Source organism: Contarinia nasturtii, unplaced genomic scaffold (assembly GCF_009176525.2).
Source record: "Contarinia nasturtii isolate CC-2019 unplaced genomic scaffold, AAFC_CNas_1.1 Cnas_scaffold_1699, whole genome shotgun sequence".
Lineage (NCBI taxonomy): Eukaryota > Metazoa > Arthropoda > Insecta > Diptera > Cecidomyiidae > Contarinia > Contarinia nasturtii.
The window spans coordinates 242,810-255,046 of NW_022199032.1; positions in this window are offsets into that span (position 1 = coordinate 242,810).

A 12,237-nucleotide genomic window follows, 5' to 3' on the forward strand; every position below is an offset into this window, starting at 1 on the left:
TATGAACAAAGTGAAGCTATTTAATTATGGAACCAATTGAATTTTATCGAACATCGAGCCTTTTATTTTATTTGGTCTTATGGTATATAATATCATAATTTTACAAATAAATAAGCAGAATGATGGTTTTTTCATTTGTATGGCGAATTATTTTTTCGACTGACGTATTTTCAATGAAGACAAAACTGTACGAGCACATAGTTCATTTCTGGTTCAACTCATGTATAATGTATATATTGTATAGTTTGCCTCATGAAAGATGGGATGCAAATCAATTGCTTACCCATATAACTCATTTGCGGAGTAATTTTGTCGATGACGTGACTGTGCGGAGTTCGGCGGGGATAGCATGCAAATGCTGTGTGTACCAGTGCAACAGCATTCTTTACTGTTCATAGATTTATTTTGTCCAATCGAACATCTTAGTAGATACAGATAGAAGTGCTGTTACCCTCATACACACAGAGTTTGTATGTCATCTCCGCCAAACTCCGCACAGTCCCGCCACCGTCAAAATTACTCCGCAAATGAATTATATGAGCTATTTAAGAGTTTTCGAAACTTTCATACCATCTTAATGACATTTGTGATTTTTTATGCAATTTTTTTAGTTTTTTTTGTGTTCCACAAAATTATTTTCAGTCAAAATTCGTTCTCATAAAACTGCGTTTTAAATTCAAAACTTCTCGCCGGTGAAATTCTGTTTCATATTATTTGAATTTTGTCTTGAACTCGAAGTCATTTTCCGTTCACTCAGAATATAGATTTGCAAATACAATCGACAATTTTATCGTTCTTAATTTTAGCGTTTTCTCGAATAATTGCATTTGAAGTTCCCCGAACTGTATAAGATGATCCAATATTTTTACGTTTCTCTTTAAAATTGAAAGATAACACTTGATATTTTTAAAAAAATATGGCAATTTTGTATTCGATCAAATGCAAAGAAACAATGATTCAGCATCTTTATTTTAACTTGACAAGAGAAAAATTTCAAGTTTCACGAATTTTTTTTCTCATATATGTTTCCGAAAATAAAATTGTTGATATGAAAAATGGCCAAAGAGTAAGAAATACAGAAGAAAATGCCGAACGCAACCGATAAAACAAATACAACAAATTTTTGTGAAGTATACTCAACGTCAACTCAGTGGATAAACGATTCGTTAATAATAAATCGTTTTGGTATGGCGATGAAGGGCAAAGAGTTCCCAACCCAGCAAGTGTGATTGAGAGTGATGGAGATAAAGGCAGACAGAGAGAGATTCAATATTGAAGTGTCTGTGGTAATATCAAGTGTACGATTCTGAATTGTTTTAAATTAGATGAAAAGAAAGCAGTCCAATCGAAGTCAATATACCGGTCATTTTCAAAATGAACCTCAATTGAATAACCCGAGAGGCTAAACCATTATTATCCATGCATTGAGTGTTATAACCATTATAAAACATTTTCTCACACTGCCGAATTCCTTGCTTTGTCATGGTTATTTTGACGTTCGGTATTTTTGTTTTGTTTCCACAGTGGCGTTCTCAACTCGACCATCTCTTCGAATATCATATGTTTGTGTGTGTGTTTTTTTTTTTACTTTTTGACACTGCATATTTACCTGCGTATATTTTGTGGCATTTCTGTGGCTATCTACAAAGCATTTGGCCCCTTGAGTGGTTTCAACCGATGACAATGTCACAATGTTAATTATGATTAAGAGACGAAACATTCTCAGCATTCAAATAAAAAAAAGTTGACTTTATTGGCCCCTTGGGCAGCTTCCCAACAGAATGTCTCCGTATCCATTTCAATTAATCGATTATACACATACAGAATTACTGTCACAAACAAAATATTGAAGCAATTTTTTGTGTAAACAAATTTCAAACGTATAAAAAGGAGAGAGAAAGAGAGAAAATAGCGCCATAGAGAAAATGTTCATTGAAAGACGATTTTATCAGTTGAACACGGGGTCAAGCGAGAGAAGATAATGAACAACGTTTTGTCTCAACGAACATTTGGCTGTGAACGGCAAACTGATTGAGTGACCGATTTGAAATAGTTTTTTGTTGTTCTTGTTGTGAATTTAGTCAGACACCGCCGCGGGTCACTGATTCTGTCATTTTAGAAGAATGATAAGTTTTTTTTTACGAAGGAATATAACAAAAAATTAAACGTTAAAAATAAGGTGTCAATCACATTTTCGAATCTCACATTTCCATGGTGATCACTTTGTTGTTATGCTTTTGGTAATTTTTATTTAAAAATGAAATATTTTGCCGGATCGATATACAAATGTTCCGTTATTCACATTCAAAACCTTTTTTCAGACGTTTTTATTTAAATTTAAGCGATTTCATTTAAAATTTAAAATCATTTCATACGAAAAACATGCATTTTTTTGTATGGGAACTATGCCAGTTCCAGAAATTATAATGAGATATTTTCAGCCAGATGAATAAGCTCAGCCAAATATCGTCAGGAGCTGAAATGGAGTGAAAACAATAAAAGTGATTGTTATAGTGATTGTAGTAATGTAAGTATTATTATAACCATAACAATCACTTCTATTGTTTTCACTCCATTTCAGCTCCTGACGACATCTGGCTGAAAATATCTCATTATAATGTCTGGCCAGTTCGATTCGAAGATGAATCTAATTACAAATTTTTCGAGATGTACACTTATTTCATATCGGAATGACTTCAAAATCGTTGAGATTAATTATTCTGATAAGAAAATATTATTTACAAACATTCAGCACATCTAACACTTCTAGCAAATTTCCCGAGCTCACGAATATTCTAACCGATTCATATGTAGTTGTGTGAAATTATGCTGAGAGTTTGTTGAGTTCTAAAACAAATAATTGACTATTTCAATATAATGAACAATTATTTCAAACGTTTTGTAATCACTTTTGACATCAATGTAATCAAACAAACCAAATGTCTCGGAAAAACTTTGCTTTAATTTGAATACAACGGTTATTATTTCAACTTTGACGTGCTAGCTTTTATTTTCTGTTTCAGTGCTTATCGTAAGTGGAATTGTACGTGTAATTTTATTTGTGTTTGTTTAGTAATTTTGTTGTTATTTGAAAATAGTTATGCTTTACCATTGAAACGATTGAAAAAAAGAAAAAGAAAATGCAAAGGTAAAGAGAGGCTCTAGATTCTCAAGGGGTTTATATTGAAATAGAACCATTATAATTCTGTTTGCTACTCTCTTGATAAACATCTAAATGTTCCAGGTCTAATTTTTATCACCATTATTAATTATTCTCTTCGACCGTGTAGCATATGATTTGCGATTGCGTAATTTTGAAAAACCATAATCGTTCAAAAGAAAATGACGATGTGGATCGATAATCACTTTAATATAGCGCCAAATTTTTTTTGACTTTGGGGATTGAACTTTTCGATCAACAATTCGTTCAACGATCAAAGTACCCGCCGCCAAGAGAAGCATAAAACCAATTAGCACCAGTAAGATTATAATCCTATCCAGCCTAAAACCCGAATATGTTGAGTGATTGTCTAATTCACTAATTGATCGATAATCTTTTAGCCATTTTTTTATAAGACCACCTTCTGTTGCGTATCGAATGAATGTATTCAAATGGTTTGAGTGTGAAAAGTTCTTGTGAAACAGCATGCTTATTGAATGCTCGTAGATGTTATTTGGAAATTCGAAACAATACAGTCCGTCACTTGCATTGCTTGAAAACGACTGTTTGCGAAAAACAGCGATAGCAAGCTTGTTATTCCATTCAAGCCGATGGAATAACATGCTCGGATCGTCAACCACTTTAAATTCTCGCATCAATCCCATCGAATATGTCTATACATGAATAACAAAAACAAAACAGTTATTGTAATTCACTTGATTAAAATGTTCGTTCTTTTTTACCTGGTTTCGTAGCGCAATTTGTCGATACGCGAATTGATCACCAACCAAAGTAAAGTCACCCGCAATTATTTCTTGAACAGTTTTCACTTGAGGATCATAGAGTGGATCTGTGTAGATTTCCAAAATTTTGGTAAAGATGAATGTAGAAAAAACCATTGCAACGAACATAAGAATTTGAAATCCGGCGCGAGTGGTAAAGATTGTTGGTTTGTAAGTGCATGGAAAACCTAATAAGCAACGAAATCCTTCAATCTTGACAGCGATAAGAGAAACAGAAGAAAAAGAAAATGACTTAATTGTTTATAGAACGACGATTTTGTTTAGTTCATATAAATATATTCACCGCAAAGAGATTCCAATCCCATTTTTGTTTGGGCTCAAATTGTTGGCAATAATATGCAATACACATAATAGTAGTGAATTCCACGGCCAACACCACATATACCAACGGATCATTACATAAATGAAAGATTATTTTCCACAATGCAATTGGTTTATGCTTTTGCACACACCAACTCAAACTATCATGATAATATGACTGCGATGCTTCCGAATAATTTTTCGTCACTGCATTTTCTTCCAAAGCACCGATGAAAATGTTAATTTTCCTAAAACCATATTTGGTTCAAATTATTTGGATTCTATCATTTATTATTAAATAAAAAAAACTTACGCATTTTTTTCTGATCGTAGAAATTTTTCTATCTTATTGTGGACACTGAATACTTCTTTAAGTGTTTCATTCGACTCCAAGAAATTAACTGTCAATTTAAATTTCTTTGCAAAATTGTTTATTATATCCACTTCAAGCCCTTTGAATGATGGTTTTTCATAAAAAGCAAACGGTTTTATTCGTGATACCATTACAGTTAGGTTACTTTGGTGAGTTAGAGATCCAAAGCAAATTTTGGAAGCAATCACTAAAGTGAATAAAATAAATTTCATTTTTGAATATTTTGATTGAGAATAACTTGGAGGAGTTCCTCAAACGAAGTTACCGATCCAACTGAATATCAACACAACAATAACGAAATAAGTCAAGCAACATTCAAATTACTTCCTTTTATTGTATCCGTGATGTCCATCATTACCGCGATTTTTATCTAACTATTACATTCAACAACAATTTTCAATATCACATGGGATCTGAGGTCAATTACATATGTATGCGCTGCTCCCATAAAAATCGAATGTGAAATGGTTTGATTTTTATTCACTCATTCGTCACGAACAAAGCATCTGCATATGGGCAAGGCACGATTTTAAATAGTGTCTTTGTTTGTTAGATATCGGATGTTAATAAATTAAGTAGGAACTCCTTGAAATTTTCGGTCAAAACACTTTTTTTAAAAACAATACTTGAAATTTTCTTTTATTTTGAAATTCTATGCACCTTGGAAGGATTTACCATGGCTAAATCCATCATAATTTCATTGAAATAAAATGGAAAAAAATCTTTGGATTCGAAAGTCTAATATTGTTTTTTTTTTTTTTTTTTTTTTTTAAGGAAAAGATAAACAAAAAATGTTGTTCAGCGAATTGTGTGGCGTAATGTTATACTCTACTCACAATAATGGACATCAGACCAGTCATCTGAAGTGGATGCGCGTACATAATTAAAACTAATGGAGAAAATCAATCGCGAATTCTTTTTAAAGATTATAAATGCAAAGTTGTTTTGCTCTTTCTCTCCGGCATACCGCCGGACCGAATGTCAACGCCAAGCAGCGAAAGCGAGAAAGAAAGAGAAATTACATATATTTTGATGGAGTGTGGCCGCACATGATGGTGCTACACAATACAAAATTGCTACAATAAACACAAAAACCGGCATGCCGAGAACATGGTATTTGAATGCTAGTGCACAAGAGAGATGCAGCGAGAAAAAGAATGTTCAGAATTTCTAGATGGCATACGCAATATTTAAGCAAATTGCTGTTACTTAACCGGCGACATATTATCGTACATTTTTTTCTCTCTCTTCATTTAAAGAGTCCGCTGATGGTTTAGTTGATTGATATAATGTTGGCTTAGTTTTACAGAGAGACATTTTTACATCGTTTGTCTATGTATAACATATGCCTGCCGTTTAACGTGAAGTGAAAGAAAAAAGTGCCCCAAACAGAAGCGTTTTCTATGGCGAGAAAAAACAAGGAGCAACTACATTGCAATGCACGCAAATTAAATTTGTGTGGTCCTGGCGGCCACAATCATGTCACATTAGCTTAAACGTCGAAGGAGGAGAGAAAAAAATACACACATCGTGACCTTATTCACCACTGAGACGCGCGCGCATCAATACCATTTGTATGCCGTATCTTCGTAGGTAACAAGACCAACTTTCATTGTTATTTTTTTTTTATTTTGATGTGCAACATTCGGCCACATGTTATTGTACTTGAACGTATACCATGTATTAATCGTCCGAATGCCTGCCGGCTGAATCACATCAATTTATTCCAATTAATTTCGCTGAATATTCTTTGAAACGATGATGCATCCTCAATCGCATTCTTTTCATTTTTCTTCTCCATATTTCTCTATGTCTCCGTATCTTACCGTTTGAATTTTCCAACAAGGTACCCATTGCAATGAACGTGCCATGCACTTTACAATCATTTAAAATTCAAATTCAAGTGATTTATTGCTTCGATTATTGTGTTCGCTTATACTAATTGTACTGATGCCATTAATTATAATACGTTGATGGAATGATTAAAGCAATAAACATTTACGTATGCGCGAGACACTGTTCATATCACATTTGCTAACTGTTTTGATCTTAATCTTGGCGGTAAATCCTATCTACACAATACGTACGATCGATAAAAGATGTTCGTCTCCCAAATTCAAAAAACGTACGCTTATAAAATAAAGCATGTCATTACAATTCATTCCAGTCAATTTTATCGCCCCAAAATCAGTAGTTAAATAAGAAAATATTTCGATCTTGTTAACAATACGAAAAAAAAAGTATAATTCGAAATTAAAAAGCAATAATTTAAAATTGATATAAAATTGATATGGTCACGGATATGCTCTTTAGAAATTCACATTGATAATAATAATTTATAAATGATGTGGCTCATGTTTTACAATTTCAAATTTGAATTGGGATTTATGCAATTCTATGCAGTGATACCGGCAGACACACAGTGGGAGGTGACGATCAGAACATTTTATCGAACTTACAAATTTATCACTACGATTTGTAAATCATGCATAATAAACGCATCTTCAAAAAATGCATCTCTACCTTTGTGATATGCCGCGCAAAATTTCCGAAAATATAAACTGCGTTGAGTTAGCGCGCGCATAATTCGCAGAACAGGCATACAGCCTAAAAAAATATACATAAAGTGAACATTCGTTTCGCCCAATACATCTCGGTTTCGATTACATCTTCAAGATCACAGTCTCGCATACACAGTATATGACTGTAGCAAATTATCGAGGAATAAACATAAGAGCCAGACTCTGGCTGCCAAAGTAATACTTACATTATTAAGCGAAGAAAGATTCAGTTTAAGCTTTATGCCAAAAACAACACGGCGTCTTGTATTGAAAATCGTTTTCCATTGGAATCGAGGACAATCAGAGCGACTTTTATTGAACATTTTTAAATGTCGAATTTGATCTTCGTTACATTGAAATTTTGTGAACAATTTTGAATGGAAAAGCCATAGAATTGTCACATAAATTCTATTTAAATCCTCTTTTATCAATTTAACCAGAATCGTCCTTGTGTTACAGCAAACTACCACATTTTTGGTTTTTTCTTCAAGCAAATGTCGCTATAACTCAAATTCAAATTCTATGATTTTGATTAAAATTGTTCATTTTGTTTGCAGTAAGAAATAATTTTTTTTTAAATTCAATCATTACTTCCAGAGTAAATTGTCAGCGAATTTAAATTACCCCACTTTTGGTCTATGTGTACGATAAATGAAACGCCAATTTGTTGTTGTTGTGTTTTAATTTTATATATCATTCTTGCTACGTACTTTATGTTAATTTAATAATATGTGGTTGATTTGTTGCTGTCCTTACTGTCTAAATTAACATTTTTAAGACTTAAGTTATTTGTCTGTATTGTTATTTGATTATTTTATAATAATTATTATATTAGTGACACTCATCGAATAAACAATATACATATCTTATTAGGTGCGTTTGTTTTTAAGTCTGTCAATTCTTGTCTTTGTTTTGCCTCCAAATTAAATGTTAAATCTTGTTTCAAAACAATCGAATACAAAGAAGAAAAAAAATCATGTATACGGCGAGTCTGACTGAAAAAGAAAAAGCCGCTACTCTTTTTTTCTGCCTATAATACGCTTTATTGCCTATAATGATTTTCATTTTCGCACAACGCAAATGTCATTTTCGAGAACTAAAGTGATGTCGACATCGTTGGTCTTACAATGTCCTGGCAAACCTATTGTTTGTCACATATTCACATTCTTATAATTTGCAAATTGCAAGAAAATCGCCATTTACCTACAATTTAAATACAATAAACTCACGTCGTCATCTAATTAAACATTTTTGTTGTTGTTGTCGATTTGTATTACTAGTAATTTTGTGGTTCTGTATTTCATATAACTGGTGGTAAACACCACAATGAACCTACAAAATGCCACAATACAACATTTCTACGATACACACGTTTATAACTTATTACTTATTAGATAAAAAAAAACCGTACATGCTACTCATTCATTTAAGTTTAATTTTAGTGAAATAAATAAATGTGTGTGTGTTTTTCATCTGACAATATGACAATTTTGACTGATTGAATAGAGGAAAAAAATCTGTGGCCTGTGAGAAAACAAATAATTATGTGTGATAATGCGAGCCATTGCGGAGATGTCTGGTTATGTACATACTCTGGAACGCCCAGGCTCGAATCCATTTAATCGAGTCACAAAGTGGATAAAAAAATATGATCAATTTTAAATTAGAAGGAAACGACTTTTTTTTATGGTAACCTGCATGTCAGAGATATTCACTTTTACTTCGCATTCGTATGAGAAATCGAAAATTTTGTCGTTCGAAAATGGGTCCGTTTTTCTCGACGCTGATCTCAGTTATCGTATATCAGCTGAACGAATTTCAGTCAACTGGGTGCGTGCTTCGTGTGTGGCCAATAATTAATTAGGTGTAATAAGGTTAATAGTGGTTAAGGAGACCATCATATGGTACCTCTCTGATTTTTCATGAGAGAAAAACAAAACATCGTACAACTCCTCACCACTCTTATCCCAAATTGTCACAAAAGTAGAAACATATTGCGAAAAAGTGCCACCAGCCAAGGAAATCATTTCAAAGTGCCACACTCAACTGCCTGAATATTTAGACGTTGGCTGATATTATCGCTGATTACAACTCTATCTAAAACAGGCCACATTTTCAAATAAACCAAAAATTAAAAGAAGCTCTGCTTTGGTCAACAATTTTTAAGACTGAGCATGAAAAAACCCTGGCTTTGTACTGATCTGTAAATGTCTGTTTAAAAATCGTCTACTTTTGATATTGCTGCCAAATTGTCATAAAAAAAATGTGTATAAAAAAGCTCATGTTCATCGAATTGCGTTAATTTCATTAAGATATTTTAATCGGTGAATTAGTTGCATATCGAATCAAAATCACACTGCTCTTACTTATGTGTTTTTTATTTTGAAATATTTTTGTTTTCTGTTTGCACATTTGATTCTGCAATTCATCGACGCAATTTGTTTCATAAATAAAAAGAACGAAATAAAAGAATTCTGCTGAATATTATATTTTATTCAATTGTGATTTGTGCTTTTCAACTTGCTTAAAATACGTTTTTTTTTTTGTTGTCTTTAATGTTTCTTCACTTAAATACTTGTTGAACTAGGAATATTATTGTTTTACAAATATGCTTGTATGCTCTTTTACATATCTATATCTGTGTGTGTATTTCACATTGTATCCGTTTCGTCCTTCGTCATTATTAGTTCGATTTGTTTGTAAATCTTGTGTGTATGTGTGTGTATGTGAGTGTATGTATGTTCTTCATCATCCTATTTGCAGAAATTACTTGTCATTTAGATTGCTTAACATATGCGTTATAGGGGCAGCATGTTTTGGCCTTGGTTTTCATTTTCAAATTGTAGTAAATTCATGTTAAATTGTGGTTCTCTCTAATTCAGTCACAACAATTATGAAAAATCCGATTTTTCTTTAAACATCAAGTTCCTATCATAAATATGGCACAATGGTTTTTTCTTCACTTTCAATTCTATGTTTTCTTCTTAAAAATGTTTGTTCAGACAGAGTTTGATGTAGTCGGGCGCTAGTTCAAAAGCGAATGGAACTATTTCGATAAAATGATGAATGAATGGCTGGTCGGTGAGTTGGATGATATGAAGAAAGCGATAGATTATACAAACAAGTTAGATATGAAGGAAGAATCAAACAGACGTGTTTCGGTTTTTTATTTTGTTTTGTTTTTCTTTTGCGTTAAGACAATTACGACAACAGAAAACGAACAACGAAGAAGAAAAAAAGTATAACAAAACACATTTTATTTAAATAGGGAATGCATCTGCATATTACATAGTAATAATAGGTTTAAATCGACGACGTGAAGAGAATACACTCAGTCATATTTTTGTTTAAATCAAAGATTGCATGCGTCGTATTGAAGTAATATTAAAGTTTTTATATTTTATATCTCTCTGTGTGTGGTGTGTGTGTGTGTATTTGTTTGTGTTTGTGTGTCAGTGTATGTGTTACCTTACCCAATTTTGTAATCAAAACAATTCCATTCGCAATGATCAATCATTTAATAATAAAAACATGCAATATATTTTCGTAAATTGATCAGAGCTTGTATACAAATCTATAGCTAGAATCCGTTTAGTTGCCATTAAAATGCAAGTGTTTGTATTTGGGAGGAGGGAACATAGTTAACACATATCATCGTATGTTTTCAATTTCTTTCTTCTTTTTTTTTTGTCAATCGCTAACGTATGTAAAACCATACTTTTGTTTTCTTCTCGCAATTTTTTTTAAGTACAAAAGGAACTTGATTCTCCTTCTTTATTCGATTGATACAATATTTTGTTTGTTTGTTATTCATTATTTCTAATGTTAGGAAACTATTTTTAATATATATATATATAGATTCTCTTCCTGGTCCACGCAAATCTATAAATGGGTGTGTGTGTTTTGTGTGTATGTGTGTGGGCGAAAAGGATGAGAGCGGAAGTGCTTTAGTATTTGATTTCTTTCTTCAAAACTCAATAAACAGTATTTGTTTTACTGTAATGAGATTCAGCGATTTAGAAATTCATGTGCATATCCTTTTCACGGTGGGCGTAAAACAAGAGGACACTTTTTCATGAATATTGACGTGCATATAAATTTTGATGATTCGGTTTCTCACATCAATTTGTGATTTCGATTCACATTAAATTCTTGAGCTTTGATTTCGGTTCAACTTCCAACAATACATATTTGCTTCTAAAATACTTTCAAATTTTGTGGTTTTTCGAATTATGGATTTGTGTATTGTGCGAAATGAATGAAATGGAAATGGTGCATGTTAGAGACAAAATTACATCTATTGTATCGTTTTCTTTTTGTCAAATTGGATTTTGTTTTTTCGAAATTTTATGCAAAAAGATCCATGTCAAAAAATCATATCTTCTTCGTCATGGGTACGTCTTCCTTGGAGAATGGATTTCAAATTATCAGAATCGGAATTGTCTGGAAAAAAGTCTTTATTTTTTCGGAAGAATAATTTCAAATCCGTTTTCCGAGGAGGGTTCCACTCTTCGAGTGCCATCTTCAGGTCATAAGGAACTTTTTAAAAATCAAGTCGGAATTTGTTTGAAACATCGAGAAATAAAAAAAAACTCGAAATACATGACATGAAAAAAAAAATCTATTTCAAAAGATATTGGTTTGCCTTAAAATTTCGATAGATGAAGTGTTTTCTCTGATGAATGTGCTTGCAAATGGATTCGATTAAAAAAGATTAGTTGCCTATAAAATAATATTTAGTTTGCTGCATTTTATGGAATCGTTTGTGATGTAACTGGTCGTATTTAGTTCGTGGCCAAATAATCGATTAATTATCTTAAATTCTTCTTCATTTCACACTCAACATTCGAAACCTACAGTAGCACAACATTTCGGACACTGAATGTTTTTCTTTCTATTTATTTCATCTATTTTGAGTGTGTTTGTGTGTATGTGATTATTTGAAACAACAGAAATGGGTAACGTGTGTGTAAAATCTTTGGTAAGTGCTAACTTTGCTAACTTGTTTCTGTTCATTTGTGTGTGTGTGTGTGTGTGTGT